This window comes from Zootoca vivipara, chromosome 8 (genome assembly GCF_965207765.1).
Source record: "Zootoca vivipara chromosome 8, rZooViv2.hap1.1, whole genome shotgun sequence".
Classification (NCBI taxonomy): Eukaryota; Metazoa; Chordata; class Lepidosauria; order Squamata; family Lacertidae; genus Zootoca; species Zootoca vivipara.
In genome coordinates, this window is record NC_142591.1 from 15,363,445 (window position 1) to 15,381,002 (window position 17,558).

A 17,558-nucleotide genomic window follows, 5' to 3' on the forward strand; every position below is an offset into this window, starting at 1 on the left:
TTGCCATGGTTACCCATTTCTGATATGATGTGTTGTGCCTACTAAGGCTTTAGCAATGTATACAATCAAGATATTACAAATGGGACCTGCAACAAAACATTTCAGCGTGGAGTGCTCCTGTTCAGGTTCCAGCCAACACTGCCCCTTTTCAGGTTATTTCTCCTCTCCTTTTTTTCTATTCCTCTCCCAAGAGTTAGTCACCTTTCTCATGGCAATAAGTTCAGTCCTTAATGGACTGTTTTTGCAAGTTAGCCATGGGGTAACTGCAAAACTGTTGGCACTCCTGTGTGTATGACAGGATTTTGGCTACATAAGGATTCCCTCTTGGAGAATGAGTTTGTGGCTGGTGTATATGATTCAAGTACATTTTAGTCAGAGCTCTACCTGAAGCTCAATGATGGACTTATCATGGACAAAAGGAGAAGAGAAATCATTGCCCAAAGTGTTATGTACTGTTTCATTAACTACCTTTCAACTGCAAATATAATGTTCGAGTGTGACACTCCACGGCAACAACTGGCACAAAGCCCAAAGCTTCAGAGAAATGAATATGGGCTGCGTATCTCTGGATGATTTATTGGTGCACAACGGTTGCACTAAATTAGAATCAAAGTACAATTTGTTAGAAGAACGTGTCTGCAGCTTTGCAGCTAAGCTCTGCTTGCCCTTGCGAATACCCTTTGCAAGAAAAGTCCTACTTAGACCTATACCGCAGACAAAACAAGTTTATTTCTCATGGATAAAAATATTGACTTTATAATACGGATTTTTATAATATGGACCCTCCCCAAGCAACTGCAGCTCACCGTGGTTCTGCCAGCTGCCTTTCAACCCTTTCTCTGGACTGCCTCTGCCACCCATTCTTGTGACTTGTAAGTCACCCTAAAACAGCTTTGATCAGGTGGGATATTAGTACAGTAGATTTTTTTTTAAAAAAAAAACCCATCCAAAATAAAAGAAGATGCTTCCAATGATGCAAACACATTCTATGGGCTAGGATAAATCCCCCAAAATTATATAAGTAGTTTTCAAAATCCTAATCCCAAAATTGCATTCTGTTGACATACCCTGAGAGAAGAATCAGGAAGTGTGGAGTAAATTATCATAACCATTGTTATGGTTTTAATTTTTTTCCATATTAAGAGTTCAGATCTGTTTGTTTTTTACACAGTGTAGCCACAATACAGCTGCACTTGCATGCATCTATCCATGCTCAACAGCTACAGGTCCTGGACAGGGACACATATTCCAATCTGCATCAACACATCTGGCCAACTTAATGGAGCCCTGAATCTTTATTAGCTGCAAATACAAAAGTTGGTTTCTCCATTTCAGGATAGGAATGTCTGGATAAAGCATCTCAAGTGTCATCTTTTTGCTATGCATGTATGTATCCCCATCTTAATCTAGTGAACGTTCCCCTGCACATAGCTCTATCTATCTATCATCTATCTATCTACTGTATCTAAAGTTTCTGAATAATGATTAAAATTGGTTCATAAGGAAGAACATAGCTCACGCAGTATCCTTAGTAACAGTAACATTAAATATTATATACACACAGAGAGAGGGACACATACAAACAAACAAACAAACAAACACGAAGCCTTCCAGTCAACAGCAGGTACAATCTATTTCCGGCTGAAACACATTGAAAAATGCCTAATGTATTACACAGCAAACCTAACTATAGGAACCTGGCATAAATTATGCTGGCACAAATTACACCTGTTTCAAACTCAGTTCAAGAGGAATTTGGAGGGATTTGATCTATACCACCCTTCATGCCCACTAAGGTCTGCCAGGTTGCTAGGTCACATGACCAAGCTGAAAGGGGGCTGGAACAGGGGTCGATTTACCCTTGACCTGTCCTGCCCCTGCCACACTCCTGGACCCCCCTTGGAAAAATCATGCTGCCATATATTCTGCTGGTTTAAGTTCTGCCAGCTGAGCCTTGGCTGAGCCCAAGTTGAGCCAGAGTGAAGGATTTGCATTGTGATATATCCAGTAAATCTGGGATGAGGGAATTAAGTCAATGCACCCCCAGCTGACAGGAAAGCCCAAGGTCCACCAAATCTAAACTCATCCCAGTAGATCTTGGGTTTGGATTGTGCTGTTAGGCTATTATACCTTGGTCTACTTTGAATCAACAATATTTCAGTTGTTCATATCAAGAATTATTAAAGAAATGTATAGGGAATGGCATCTTGTATAGAGTCCATCATATTGCTGATATATGTATGTTCCTGAACTTTGGAGTTTTCATAATGTTATGCCCAGTAGTTAATGAAAAATTTTGTACATATATTCCTGGTAATATACCTTGCTTCAGGTGGATATAATGCAAACCATGCCCAATTACAGAACTCCTTATTTAGATATCCAGATCTCTCAGCATTGCCAATATTTCCAGTTAGTAGAATTGCAAATAGATTTCACCAAAGAGGGGGGGGGCAGGGAAAATATGGATGTTTACATTCAGACAAAACTGGCAATGAAATATGAGGGAAACCAAATGGATTTTTATAAGAAGAGAAGTTTTCAGGGGAGGGGTTGCACCCCCCAAAATGCTACTGAATTTCACTTAAAGTGCTGTCCAGGGTGGATGTGGAGGTTCCTAAAAAACATCAAAGGAATTCTGAGTGAGGCTGAAAGAATTCAGATAAGACTAAAAAAAAATTCTTCAGGGATTTTAGGCAGCAGCTAATATCACTTCAGCCAGTGATCATAAACTTCTCTCAAGTTTTTGCACTGTAAGAAGAGCTATCCTGAATTTTGCACTCCAGATTTATTTAAAGCAGATGCGAGCTTACGCTAAAAGGAAAAAGGGGGAGACTACTTTTGTGCTTTTTATGTTGTTACATTATTATTTTACATTATATTGTTAATAGTAATTTTAGACTCTATCTAGAACTTCAGTATGCTGCTGCTTTTATGCAATTTTAGGCTTTCTTTTATGTTCATTATAGCACTCTTCAGGCAATCCACTCACCTGTAAAACCAACACATGAATTAAGAGACTGGGGATGAGAGCATTAAGCTCTGCTGCCTTCTATTACCCCATCCTTCGTGACATGGAGGATGAACTTCTGAAGCAAGGGGGACTCTTTCTATGATTTATAATCCTGATATTCCCAGGTTCCAAACTGGGTGGGGAGGTGTATCTGCAAGTACAAAAGGTTTCCCTCTTCAGAAGTTTACCTTCCAATTAATACAGAGGTACCTCGGGTTAAGAACTTAATTCATTCTGGAGGTCCGTTCTTAACCTGAAACTGTTCTTAACCTGAGGTACCACTTTAGTTAATGGGGCCTCCCGCTGCTACCGCACGATTTCTGTTCTCATCCTGAAGCAAAGTTCTTAACCCAAGGTACTATTTCTGGGTTAGCAGAGTCTGTAACCTGAAGTGTCTGTAACCCGAGGTACCACTCTAGAGCAGGCAACCCCAAACTCCGGCCCTCCAGATGTTTTGGACTACAATTCCCATCATCCCTGATCACTGGTCCTCTTAGCTAGGGATCATGGGAGTTGTAGGCCAAAACATCTGGAGGGCCGCAGTTTGGGGATGCCTGCTCTAGAGGATAATGTGATGGGGGAGGATCTTAATGTGCTTATCTCTGCTCACATCTTGGTTTTATAGATTAGAATGCCTGAAGGCTTCTTAGATGAACCCTGAGTCATATCACCCAATCTAATGGTATAGCCAGCCATAGCTGTGTGCTCCAGTTACCCAGAAAACTGGGCCAGCGCTACCTGTTTTGCAGCAGTTTCAACAATGAACACAGCATGGAAAGATGTTGAGCATTGTCTTTGTTCCCTTTGGAAGGCAACATTTTCCCACTCCTTTGAACCCTCTCTTAAAAGTTGACACTCCATTTAAACTCAGCCTGGTTGAAATAGTTTTGTGCGTGATAAACATATGGCAAAGCTCCTCTAATCTCACCTTTCTTTACAAGTGTTCTTATAAATCCATTATAGCAATGGAGGAGCCCAGCCCTGATGCTTATGCTAACTCATATTCATGGACAACATCACACAGAGGCGGTGCTGTACAATGTAATGAGAGATATGGAACTCTGTATTTATAGCTTTTAGCATGCTTTAATGAGCATGGTTGTTGTTTAAAAGTGCTTAATGTCCATGCACAGCAAATCATGCAACCAACTTGCACAAAACTGCCTCTGCATGTGGCATAGGAGTTATTCAATTGAGGCTCAATCAGGAGGACGAAACAGAGGCACAACTAATCAATATACAGCTAATTCTGGATTTAGGTAACAGCATGTTATGGATGGAGTTCCACTAAAGCAGGGGTGCCTATTTTTTCCCCAAAAAGCAGGGGTGCCCAAACTTTTTTAGGATTGAAGTTGTTGAGCTGCTTTTTTTTTGCAATTTTACCCCAAAGTTGTTGAGCTTTTGGGGGATTTTACACCAGGAAATAAACTGCCATGGAGGCCAGATTAAATTGACCAGCGGGCTGGATTAGGCCCCCAAAACAGACTTTGGACATGCCTGCACTAAAAGATCCATCTAAAGGATCAGGTTTGCAATGTGGGGGTACCTTTTGACCCCCTATAACTGCTGAAATGCCAGGTGGCTGTTTTGACCAGGACAGACTGTGCTTAGCATCAGTTGGGGTGCCTGCTGTGCCAGGAAAGCAGATGTGGCTACAGTGGCCCATGCCTTATTTACCTGTAATTTGGAATACTACGGTGTGCTCTACATGGGACTGCTCCTGAAGAGTAATCAAAAGCTTCAGCACGAGCAGATTGTTTTCAGGCAGGTGTTTTATGGACCATACGGCACCAGTCTAGAATCACCTGCACTGGCTTCCAATTTGTTCCTAAGCACAATTCAATGAGCTGGTTCACACCTATAACTGATTTGGGTCCAGAATACCTGGAAGAACTTCTCCTCCCATGAAAACCTGTCCAAAATTCATGGTCATCACTAGAGGCACCTGTTATGTAACTCTTCCACCCTCCCACCAGGAGAGGCTAGGTTGGTGCATACTTGGGACAGGGTATTTTCTACAGTTGTGCTCTGATTGTGAGATCAGATAAGTCCCATCTTTGCCTAGCTTTAGGCAGGCTGTAAACACTGCTTTGGTGCACCTGTCTCTTGAAGAGTTTTAAATTCCATTCTGAGAATTGTGTTAATGATGGTTCTGGTGGTTTTGATATTGTTTTGTATTGTTTTTAATCATTGTGTACACTCTTGAGGGAGGAAAGGCAATTCATAAACACATTCAATACATGCTTTTAACAAAGGCTTGAAGTCAGCATGAGCAGCAGCAGCCATGGAGGTGGCTGTGAGGATCAGGTTATTAATCAACTATAGACATCACACATTGGTAATGATTTCATGCTACATCTGAAATGGAAGTTCCCCTCAGCCCACTGCTCTTCTTTTCGCTAGGAAACCCAGTCTCTTTCTATATTGTATTTTATGCATATTGATTCTATCTCTGATTCATACAAGTAACTGGTGTATACCAATAAACTATCATAGATTCTTCCAAAGAATTCTAAGAATTGTTTAAATAAGGTGTTGAGAAGTCTATGTGAAAGTCCCCTAATCCTCTCCACAGAGCTGCAGTTCCCAGATTCCTCAGGGCAGGAGAATAACAGACAGATGTAAGTCTGTAAAGAAAATGAGCTCTATGTTCTTTTCCAGCTCATCATAGACCATAACTGAGTAAACAATTGTTTAATATGCCTTCCTTCCTCAAGGTAATTGGCAAATGCCAACCCCACCTATTAATTTCCCATCATTTGAGCAATTGACTCTGAAATTTATTTTAACTTCTTTCCTTACTTCTTCTCATAAACATAGAGCCTAGAAATTTAAATTCATGCGCTTTCTGCAGTGGTTCATTTTCTAAATTGAAGGTGTTCCTTCCTGCCTTGTTGTTCCCACAACTCCTATAATCCGTCTTGTCTGTATCGATCGATCTCTCTTCTAATAACATCTTCTACCTGCTTGGAAGCTCTTGCAATTCCTGTTTCTCTACACTGCATAGTGCAATGTCATCTGTAAATATCACTTTCCGTGATGCATTTGTTTAGATCTATGAGGTTAGCCCATTTATCACTGCGATGAACAGACAAAGACTTAGTGATGATCCTTTTATGGACTCTTACTTGATCTGAGAACATCCTGAACTTACCACATCCGGGTTCAGAATACCAATGAACTCTCACTATGAACAATCTGCTTCGGTGTGAAATGTGCTGTAACTCAGTGAGAACTTTATGTGCATGCATAAGGTTCATTCCCATGTTCATTCACCAGTTTGGTTGGGAAGAACCCTTTCTGAAAACCTGGAAAGCTCCAGACAATACTGAGCTAGATGGTCTGATCCAACCTACTCAGTATAAGGCAGCTTCCTGGGATCCTTCTTGTTGTCGGAATCTAACTGTCTCAAGAGACAATGGAGCTTGCCACCAGGGGTGAAGTCAAACCACTGCATTAGCAGCACTGATGTCCCTGGGGTGTATGGAGTGTGTATGGCAGTGTGTATGGAGGTCCAGAGCTGGCCAAATGACAATGCTCCCTCTTGGCTTCACTGGTGTGGTGCAAAGGAAAACAGAACAATATGTTTGGCACCAGCTGCAGGAGTTGCCAGAAGAAGGTGTATAAGATGCCATCCAACCATCTTCGGGACTCCACTCCAGAATTGTGTAGTGTTTACTCCTTAGCCTTTTCTTTCCCCAAAGATGCCCTGCAAGGCAGCAGAGGTTTAGAAGCAGAGTATTTCTTCTCCTAGATCGGTTACCTAGCCAGGTTGAGGAGCCCCATCTGCCTCTCACTTCTCTCTACAGCAGGCATCCCCAAACCTCAGCCCTCCAGATGTTTTGGACTACAATTCCCATCTTCCCCGAACACTGGTCCTGTTAGCGAGGGATCATGGGAGTTGTAGGCCAAAACATCTGGGGGGCCGCAGTTTGGGGATGCCTGATCTACAGTATGTACAGAAACCACCTTCTTGACCATTGGACACACTATCGAACTCATACACTCAATCTGCTGGAGCCTGTCTGCATGCTGTGAGTCAGAAGAGGGGAAGTACACTGCTCTATAATGAAGCTGAAATAACAGTTATTGTATTTTCCAGCTATTGTCATAGGATTCAAAGAGCCAAAGGCAGAAAATCCAGCAGGAGCAGCCAGCAATGTAGCCTAAGATCTCAATATCACACTTGTGGGGAACATCCTTTCCATAGACAGGGTATCTTCTCACTGTGAATACACCATAGGTAAACTTTACTTTCTTTCTGAGGTGGAGTGAGATAATAAAAACACAAAAGACAGTGAGAGGTCACAAAATTATTACTGGGGGTGGGGGTTAGACACATTGACAACACACATTCTTCACCATAATTTCTATTCAAGACACTCTTCAGGAAGTGTGATCTTGGCACACCCACTTTTACACAGCAATTGGACCAGCAATTATAGGAGGACGAATTGAATTCTCTCAGCATTCCAACAATAATACTCAGTTTCTTTGAAAATGCAATCACCACACAAGAGATGTGCTATCTTGACAGACAACTTCTAGAAATGAATAGCTAACACCGCTGCATTTGCTGCTACCCATGACATTAATTTCTAGGGAAAAAGTACTCTTGTTGGGTTCAAGTCTGTCTGGAGATGCCAACCTTGCATTCTTCTCTGCGGTTCCAGATACATGGGGACTCTCCACAGCAGGCATCCCCAAACTTCGGCCCTCCAGATGTTTTGGACTACAATTCCCATTATCCCTGACCACTGGTCGTCTTAGCTAGGGATCATGGGAGTTGTAGGCCAAAACATCTGGAGGGCCGCAGTTTGGGGGTGCCTGCTCTACAGTGATGAAATAAATCAATTTCATGCTTACCGGGGGGGGGGGGAGCGCATGTAACCTATTGTTACTTTACTTGGCTCCATCCACACTACACATTTAAACCAGTATTATACTACTTTAAACAGTTGTGGCTTCCCCCAAAGAATCCTGGGGACTGTCATTTGTAAAGCTACAGTTCTCAGAGTTCTTTGGGGAAAGGAATTGGCAGAGAATTATAGCTCCGTAAGGGGAACATGGGTGGCGCTGTGGGTTAAACCACTGTGCCGCTTGGGCTTGCCAATCAAAAGGTTGGCGGTTCGAATCCCCGCAACGGGGTGAGCTCTCGTTGTTCAATCCCAGCTCCTGACAGCCTAGCAGTTCGAAAGCATGCTAGTGCAAGTAGATAAATAGGTACCACTCTGGTGGGAAGGTAAACGGCGTTTCCGTGCACTGCTCTGGTTTCGCCAGAAGCGGCTTAGTCATACTGGCCACATGACCTGGAAAAACTGTCTGCAGAAGCAGACAAACACCACTTCCCTCGGCCTTTAAAGCGAGATGAGCACTGCAACCCCAGAGTCATTCGCAACTGGACTTAATTGTCAGGGGTCCCTTATCTTTACATTTAAGGGAAACAAAGTCTCCTAACAATTCTTGGTACATTTAACAAACCACAGTTCCCAGGATTAACCAATACTGTTTAAATGTACACTCCAGGTGCAGCACATTCTCCAGAGTGAAGGCCTGTTAGATCATTGTGAAATGCCTGATAAGCCCCAGTACACAACAACAACAACCAACAATTTTATTATTTGTACTCCACCCATCTGGCTGGGTTTCCCCAGCCACTCTGGGGAAGCTAACCTTCCCACTCCCTGGTAGCTGGATTTACTGGATAGAATCACATTACCTCTGCACTCCCATTATGATGTAATTGTTTTAAAAGAAAACCATGTTTTTATCTGAAGGTACACTAGGCCACCCAGTAGCTGGAGCTAAGCAGGTCTAAGCCTAGTCATTGCCTAGATGGGTGAATAGCATACATGTATGCCACCTTGGAACCCATGATAGAAGAAAAGCAGGATATAAAATGAAGGAAGGAAGGAAGGAAGGAAGGAAGGAAGGAAGGAAGGAAGGAAGGAAGGAAGGAAGGAAGGAGGAAATAAAAGTTCCATGTTGAATGGAGCCTGGTGAAAGATTCAGCATGACCCCCTTTCCTTTCCTCAGCCACTAAACCTTCAATAAACCCATGATGCTCTGCAAACAATTAGCTTGTGCCCTGGAGCTCTGGAGCAAAACAAGGCTGGCTGGATTGAACTATGGGTCCATCACAGTCCTCCCACTCCCAATGTAAAACTTGGCTAGAAACATCACAGTAAGTGCATCCACACTACCGGTATGCACATGTGATGGAGGACTGGAAGAGGAGGAGCCAAAGGGCTCCACTATGTGCAGTGGGGGAATCTCTCCTAAATTCACAGGTGTTCGCACATGGAGATAAACACATATGGAGGAATGAATCATGTTGCTAAGGCCATCCCTTACTACCAGGCAGTGTGACAATTTGATTAAAGAGTGACAAATGGTCAATCATTTAGTTCATTCATTCTCACTATATTTTTTATCATTTTGATTTTCTATCTTATGCCCTCTCTGCCTACCGTACTACTGTTTTATTCGTTTTGCTTTTTGTCTTGGGAATGGCTGGGAAGTTCAAAAGATAAATGTGCAAGAAGTGTCAATTTAATACAGATCTTACCACATTGCAACTAATATACCCCCCACTGCCCCTGTTTCAGAAGGAGGCTGGTGGGGTGGGTTGTCAGGAAAGAGATGAAATACATACTCACTGCATGTGAAACCAAGGAGCACCTGGGAGCCACAATGTTTTGGTGCCTCTTGGTATTGCTGAATAACAGTTAATTAAAAAAAAACCACGACATTGAAGGGGGCATTTGACTGAATGTATGAAGATCAGAAACCTTATGCTATCAGGGTTCCCTATCACAAGAAGGTTGCTAAGCAGGTCCAGCCAGTTGGACTTAGAAGCCCCCTTCAGAATTAAAGTGGGTGAGGATGAGGACTCTGTAGTTGGGGCACTCTGTGTGTTCTTCCATCTCCCCTCCAACAGAGCTACTCTTATAGGGGCATCTAAGGAACCACAAATGTGTTTTTCCAACTTCTTCCATGACTTTTTTTGTCCATTTCTTCTGTAAGTAATTAGGTGAAGCTCTGCAAGCCAGCACATCTTACAAAAAACTTTTTCTCCCCCTCTGGGGAGGAAAAGAACTTCTTTACTTTTTTGCATAAAAAAATCTTTTATTTTTACTTTGAATTCCAATTCTTTATTTGCACTCCTGAGTGGCAAGGGAGCAAATTTACCCCAAACAAGAGAAATAGTGAGATTTCTCTCTCTCTCTCTTTTTCAGTGTACTAGATGTTATGCTTTTGAGCTTCTTTCTTTCATTTCTGCCTTTGACTAGAAAAGAGAGCCCTCTGAATTGGGAAATGCTGGATTTGAATCCTGAGACGCTTAGCTTTTCACAGATTGCCTGAATGCAGCGGGTGCTTGCAAGCTCTTTGCTGGCGTTTGTTTTGTACCCCTTTCCAAAATACCTGAATGCTGTCACAGCTCTGTGCTTCTACTGCAGATAGGCTTAAGCACAGTTTTAAACAGTACTGTACTCCAGCAGACAAAAGTTAGTGTTTGCTTATATGCAAGAGCTTGACTCGATTAAAAATGTGGATGGGGTCAATCTCAGGGCCAAAGCTAGATATGACAAGATGACATACCTCCCAACTGTTCTGATTTGAGTGGGACGCTCCAGCTTCTGATTGGATCCCAGGGTGTCCTGTTTGGGCTCCAATGAGAACACAGCCCCGAAATATGTCATATTCCAGTCACCTGGATCCTACAAGCACATAGCTCCAAAAGACATACATTCCGATTTTCCTCTATGGGATGTTGGAGGGTATACGTTTATCTGTAATTCGGACCTCCTTCTGGGTTTTGATTATTTAACAACTAGTCCCACAGAAAAACTTGGAAGATAACCTTGGGGAGGCAAAGTTAACCCTCCCGCCACACAACTTCTCAAATCCAAATCATCTAAACGTTTAAACGATCTCTGCCACCATTGTGACCATGTGCCTGCAGCACACTCAGTCTCTCCAAGACCAGTCTTTTTTTGTTTTGCAAAAACAGGGGAGTTTTCAAACAGCCATAACACATTACTGGTGAGTTTCATGTAACACAGCAGGTGACACACTGTGCAGGCCTGGTTATCGGTATACCCGTTTAGATTTATCAACTTTCTCTCCTTCTAAGAATGCCACATTAAAATTAAACCTGATGCCTGTACTGTATTGGGGAAACCTTTTGCTTGGCATTTAGAATAAATGTCATTCTTTCTTACTGCATGGAATAGAGCTTTAGCTTCAAATATAGCTTGTTTTATCCGTAATTGGAGGAAGGGGTCTGATTTTTTTTTGGGGGGGGGAGGGTAAAATATATCAAAGTATCACATAACTCTCTCTATCCCATGATATTCTCAAATAGTATCTAGTATACTTTTAATATTTATGGAGAAGAACAAGCAGTTAGATAAATAATGAAAACAGAGGAATGCTCCTTTTTTGTATTGCACAGTGATCTCCATCTTAAAAGCAAGCACCTCTAAAAGAAAGGGACATGGATGTGACAAGAATTCTGACATTTCTCATGTAAAATTAATAGCAACATTGGGATGAATAAAAAGAAATCCTACCTTTTGAATGCTGCTGTAAATTTTAAAGTAGCTTCTCCTGTTACGAAATGCCTTCTCATTGACTCTTTTTCTTCTGAAATAAAAATATATAAATGATTTTGTTTGCATGACATCTTTATTCATACTTGAAATATCCAGGCCAGGCCCCTCATTTGTGAATGTGCAGTCTAAACACATTCACACTAGGGCTGGGCGATATCTGGTTTTCAATATCACAATATATCACCAACTAAACATCACAATATCTCGATATATCACAATATATATCCACGGCAGTGGAGGGTCTCGCCGGGCCTCCCTGTTGGGGAGGAGGATCCCATAGTGCCTCCCCGTGGAAGCAGAGGGCTTTGCTGGGCATCTCAATGGTGGGGGGACTCCGGGAATCCCTGTGGCAGCAGAGGGTCCCACTGTGCCTGCCCTCCTGTGGAGGGCCACCAATCAATCAATCAATCAATCAATCAATAATCTTCCTTTTTAATATGGAGAAAAGCTATTTAGGGGAAAAATAAAAACAACAACAATCCCTTTACTGTATTTTATGCATGTGTGTGCTGGCATTATCAGGGGTAATAAAAAGAGAAGCATGAAGTTATATTGAAATTACTAAATCACATGTCTGACTAAATACAGGGGGAAGCTCCTACAGGAAAAAGAACTGGGGGTGATTCAAAACATAGTCATGCCATTCCCACACACTGAATGCAGATAAAAGAGACAGAACCCATACCAGAACTTCCATAGTCGCTACAGTTTTAACTCCATAATTGGAGAAGTTTGTGCTGTAGTAGAACTGTGTTATTGAAACCTTGCATATTGAAACCTTGAAACTATCATCCACACATTTTAACCATCAGAGTACTTTGCTTCTGGTGTGTCCTTGGTAGGGCAAAACATAAAGAGGGAACTCTCCTATAGATTGGAGCATTAATATTTATGCTTATATAGAAACAGTTCAAGTTTAGCTTGCGTGAGAAAAAAACTCTTCGATTTTGAGGATACAAAAGTATAAAAAGCAGGTTTAAATCCATACTCTCTTCTAGCTGGAAGCGATTGGATGATCAAAATCAGTGCAGTATCAACCTGGCTGCAGACCAATTTTTCTTCAAGGGCGGGGCACAGGGAAAGGCGGTACCTGGTTTTGTCTTAAACTACTGGCATTGAGTTGTACTTCAACCTTTTCGTTACACAACGCATCAGGCAGTATTTTCCACCCAAACTTCAATAAACCTGCTTTTTTAAAAAATAAAAAATAACCAAAGCTATTTTTCCTCATTGCACATATCTGAATCCTTTTTTAAAACTAAAAAAAAAAATCTGTTGTCTGTTGATTATTGATTGAGGCACCTCATAAATACTTAGGCTTAATAAGTGTCTATACAGCTCCCTGACAGAGTTCTTAAATGCAGGCCTGGGGCTGAAGCAAGGTTTCTCTTTAAGCTGAGGGAAGGGGAATTTCAGAGGCTGTGCTGGGCTTAAGAGGCAACACACTGTTCATTCACTCTGGCTGCTTACAACAAAGTCATAACAGTATGACACTCTGTGTAGAGAGTGTGAGAGTGAGTGACAATTAATTCCATAGGGAGTCTGCTAAGCACTTTGGCCACTCTGCTTACAGCTAGCCCTTAACCAAACAAAAGATGTATTTGGTGTGTCCAGTATACTGTGCCACTACTCAGGGGCATAGGAAAGGGGGGCGGGGGGCAGTGTGCCTTAGGTACCATCATGGAGGGGGGTGGGAAATTATCAAGGAACAATTACTGCCCTACTATGGTGGTTCATAAAAAATCTTTTTTAAAAAAATGTCTGCTCCAATCATCTTATCTTACTACACTAGGGATTATATAGCTATATATGAAATTTCATGCATATCAGTTAATATCTTGACCCTCCTCCACGAAAATAGCTGTTTACTTGGCCCTTTTCCTATGTCGTGAAGGCTGAAATTTCAATTTAGTGGAACAGGGTCATCATCATCATCATCATCATCATCATCATCATCATCATTAAACTTAGGGTGGTTCATCAGATTTGCATGACTCCTGAATCTCAAGATGAAATGGTCCACTTTGGAAAGTTTCAGTGCTTCTCCAAACTGAAGTAAGTTCTCACCAAAGCTCCCTGAAATGCAGCAGGAACTTCCAAAATGAATTTAGGAATATTTGGGGCAGTTTTGGATTTATTATGGTCTTCTAATCTAAGCCAATATGATGCAAACAATGGGTGATTCATCATTCTTTTCATTTCACTGGAATGAGAATGATCATATGAATGGGAGAAGAAGAAAAAAAGAGGAGGAGGAGGAGGAGGAGGAGGAGGAGTTTGGACATGATATCCCGCCTTTCACTCCCTTAAGGAGTCTCAAAGCTGCTAACAATCTCCTTTCCCTTCCTCCCCCACAACAAACACTCTGTGAGGTGAGTGAGGTTGAGAAACTTCAGAGAAGTGTGACCAGCAGCTGCATATGGAGGAGTGGAGAAGTGAACCCAGTTCACCAGATTATGAGTCCACTGCTCTTAACCACTACACCAGGCTGGCTCCCAGGAGACATTGCTGGAATTTTGTTAACATTATGTTGTTGACACCCAGTCCTTTTGTCTTTAACTGGTTATCCAGCTAGTGAGGCAGAGCTGGTGTGAGGAGTAACTACATCATTTGCCCCTCCCACATATTACATAAATTGCCAGAAGCACCCATGCAGAAGTGGGAACTGCTAAAGTAAAATGAGCAGTGAGAAAGTATTCTCAGAATACTATGTGACCAAGTGAAGAGGTTCTCAGGGGTGAAGGGTAATGCACAGCTCTCCTCTCGTCAGATTATAACAAACTGGTTGCCTTGAAAAATTATGCTACTGTGCAGGTTTCATATATTGCTCTCTGCCCTCATAACGGAGAAAACTGCATTTTCTCCTCTACCATGCCCATCTAGTCTGCTGCCTCTGTCGATATATCAGCAATGACAATAACCTGAAGAAGAAAATGAGGATATACTGAGATTACTTCACAAAGCCTGTGCAATAGTTGACAAGTATGGGAAATCCCAAAAGCATCACTATTGCCCAGAAAGCATGATCCCATCACTAAGTGGGTTCCTGAGAGGCAACTCCCAGGGCATATGAGAAAACCTTCCTGAACCTAGGCTGCTGTGGGCCTACTCAGTCCTAGATGAGGGACTTCCTGGCAATGAAACCAATGACCTATTTAGTCCAGCATCTCACAGTGGCCCACCACATGCCTGTGGAAAACCCACAAGCAGGACCCAAGCACAACAACACTCTCCCTTTCCTGGTTTCCAGAACCTGGTATTCAGAAGCATTGCTGCTTTAGACTATGGAGAAAGTGCATAGCCATTATGGCTAGTAGCCATTGATAGCATTATCCTCCTTGCTACCTTGAATTTTACTTGAATTTCCACGGGCACCTTGAACTCCATTTTAAGGAACAAAGTTGAGTTATAAATGTACTTTATTATTATTATTATTATTATTAATAATAATAATAATAATAATATTTATACCCTGCCCACTCTGGGTGGCTTCCAACCAAATATTAAAAACAATACAGCATCAAGCATTAAAAACTTCCCTAAACAGGGCCACCTTCAGTTGTCTTTTAAAAGTAAAATAGTTGCTTATTGCCTTGACATCTGCTGGGAGAGTGTTCCACAGGGCGGGTGCCACTACTGAGAAGGCCCTCTGCCTGGTTCCCTGTAACCTCACTTTTTGCAATGAGGGAACCACCAGAAGGCCCTCGGCGCTGGATCTCAGTGCAGGCGCTGGATAAACAAGTGCAAAGTGCAACAAAATGGGTTCCTCGTAGTGAGTCATTCATTTTCCAGGACACTGCATTCCAATTAGCTTCCAGGCCTACCAGTTTTGACCCATCAAGCCTTTAATGGCTCAGGACCACAATACCTCAAGGACAGCCTCTCCCCATAAAAACCTACTTGAGATCATCATGTGAGACCCTTCTTCATGTGCTTCCTCCATGAGAGGTTTGGAGGGTGCCAATACGAGAATGGGCTTTTCTGTGGAATGGTCTCCTCAGGAAAGCTTGTCTGGCACCTTCATTCTACACCTTTAAGCGCCAAGCGAAAATGTTCCTCTTCAACCCAACCTTCGGCTGATTAACATCCTATAAATGTATTTGTGGGAGGGGGATTATTGGTTTGCTTTGTTCCAGGGCCGTCTTAAGAAAATCTGGCACCCTGGCGCCGTGGTGCAAAGATCCCCCGGCACCCCCCCTGCCCCGTTTCCCAGCACCCGCCGTGCAGCTGCCACGGGCGCAGCAGCGCCGTGCCCCCCTGGCGGCCCAGTGCCCTGGCGCCCTGCACCACCCAGCCTTACCGTAGGGCTGGCCATGCTTTGTTCTTGCTTTTGTTAAGAATTTTGTGTTTCTCTTCAGTATTCTTATGCTATGAACTGCCCTGGGATTTTCAGATGAAGAGCAGTATATAAAATTAATGAATAATAATGATAACAATAATAATTACCCCTCTCTCCTGCTTTTCCACCCTCCACTGCCAGTCAGTGTTCCATTGTCACTAAAAATGCTGTTTTATTTTTTTAATATTTTTTCCCCTTGATTCTTTTCTAAATGGTTTGCATATTTTTGCAAACCCTGGGGTACCATAGTCTGCCGATCCCTTCATTTTATACCTATTTTGGCTTATATAAGCACTGCACTCTGACAGGGCCGGCTCTACGTAGACCCCCGGTGGCGCAGTGCACCATGGCGGGGGGCTGGTAAGCTGGGCGCCGGCCTGGCAAGGAGGGCGCCGCGTGGCAAAGCCGCGCGAAAACCAATTGCGCCCTGCGAGGGCGGGGCGGGCGGCGGAGCGATCTCCGCCCCTCAGCACCAGGGCGCGCGATCTGCTCAAGACGGCCCTGCACTCTGAGGATTAGTACACATGATGAATTAAAGTATACTAACCTAGAATTGCAAAGAGGATGCTCACACATTGTCCTGGTAGCTGAGAAAATGCACATTATATATTTTCAAGGGAGCATTGTTGTGAGCCCTTAATTCAAATATCTGGGAAGGGGTCCCATTGCTCCATGTATCAAAGGTTTAGGAAATATTGCTATGCGTTCCAACTACCCCTTTCCACTGTCATCAGGATGTGATCTTTCAGCTCTAAGTTGTAGGCAAGTTAAATATAGACTCGTTGAACATGAAGAATGTTGCATGTAGATGAGGCTACATTTCCTAAGGACGATCATTTAAAGTGACAAAGGCTTAATCTTAAACACACTGTTACTAAAGTATTGGGAAATATGGAATAGATCCAAGAGATAATTAGCACTTGAGCTTTCCTCTGGAAGAGACCTCTGGAAATAAAAAGGGAAAGGTAATCTTTGCTTCTTTTCTATGTAACCCTTAGAGCCTTTAATCTCTGCACATCACATCGTTTTCTGAATCTTGCTGTAGGATGTTTAAGCTGGAGGGCATCATGTTCAGAGAAAGGGCAGTTTCATCTCAGTACTTTTCACAAATCCCACAGATATCTTAAAAATACAAGTTAAATGTGAGGGTTTGGGTGGGGTAGTGAACCAGGCTTGCAATAGATAAAACCCATCTGTTACGCTGCAAATGCTATGCATGTACACACATGCACACACACTCATGCATGTGACCATGTGAAGATTCTCAGAAGTCAGCCAAAATTAAGCAACTTCAATTCCCATTGATTTCAGTGGGAAAGTTACCACTTCCATTGAAATCAATAGGATATAAATACATTTACCCTTAGCTGACTGACTTTAATTTTGCTGTACTGTATAAGTTTATCTTGAGGCTTAATTATGTCGACCTGTGAGAGTTTTAATGTTTTAATGCTAGGTAGGGACGCAGGTGGCACTGTGGGTTAAATCACAGAGCCTAGGGCTTGCTGATCAGAAGGTTGGCGGTTCGAATCCTTGCGACGGGGTGAGCTCCTGTTCGTCGGTCCCAGCTGCTGCCAACCTAGCAGTT

At 42.6% G+C, this 17,558-nt stretch overlaps 1 protein-coding gene across 1 annotated transcript in view; it reads right to left on the minus strand.

Annotated features, from left to right (window-relative positions):
• CDH18 (cadherin 18) overlaps positions 1-17,558 on the minus strand; it is a 564,188-nt gene that overhangs the window by 378,782 nt on the left and 167,848 nt on the right. The window contains exon 2 of the mRNA XM_035126031.3: positions 11,590-11,662. The gene's annotated coding sequence lies outside the window, so the exon portion shown is untranslated. The remainder of the gene's footprint in view (positions 1-11,589; positions 11,663-17,558) is intronic.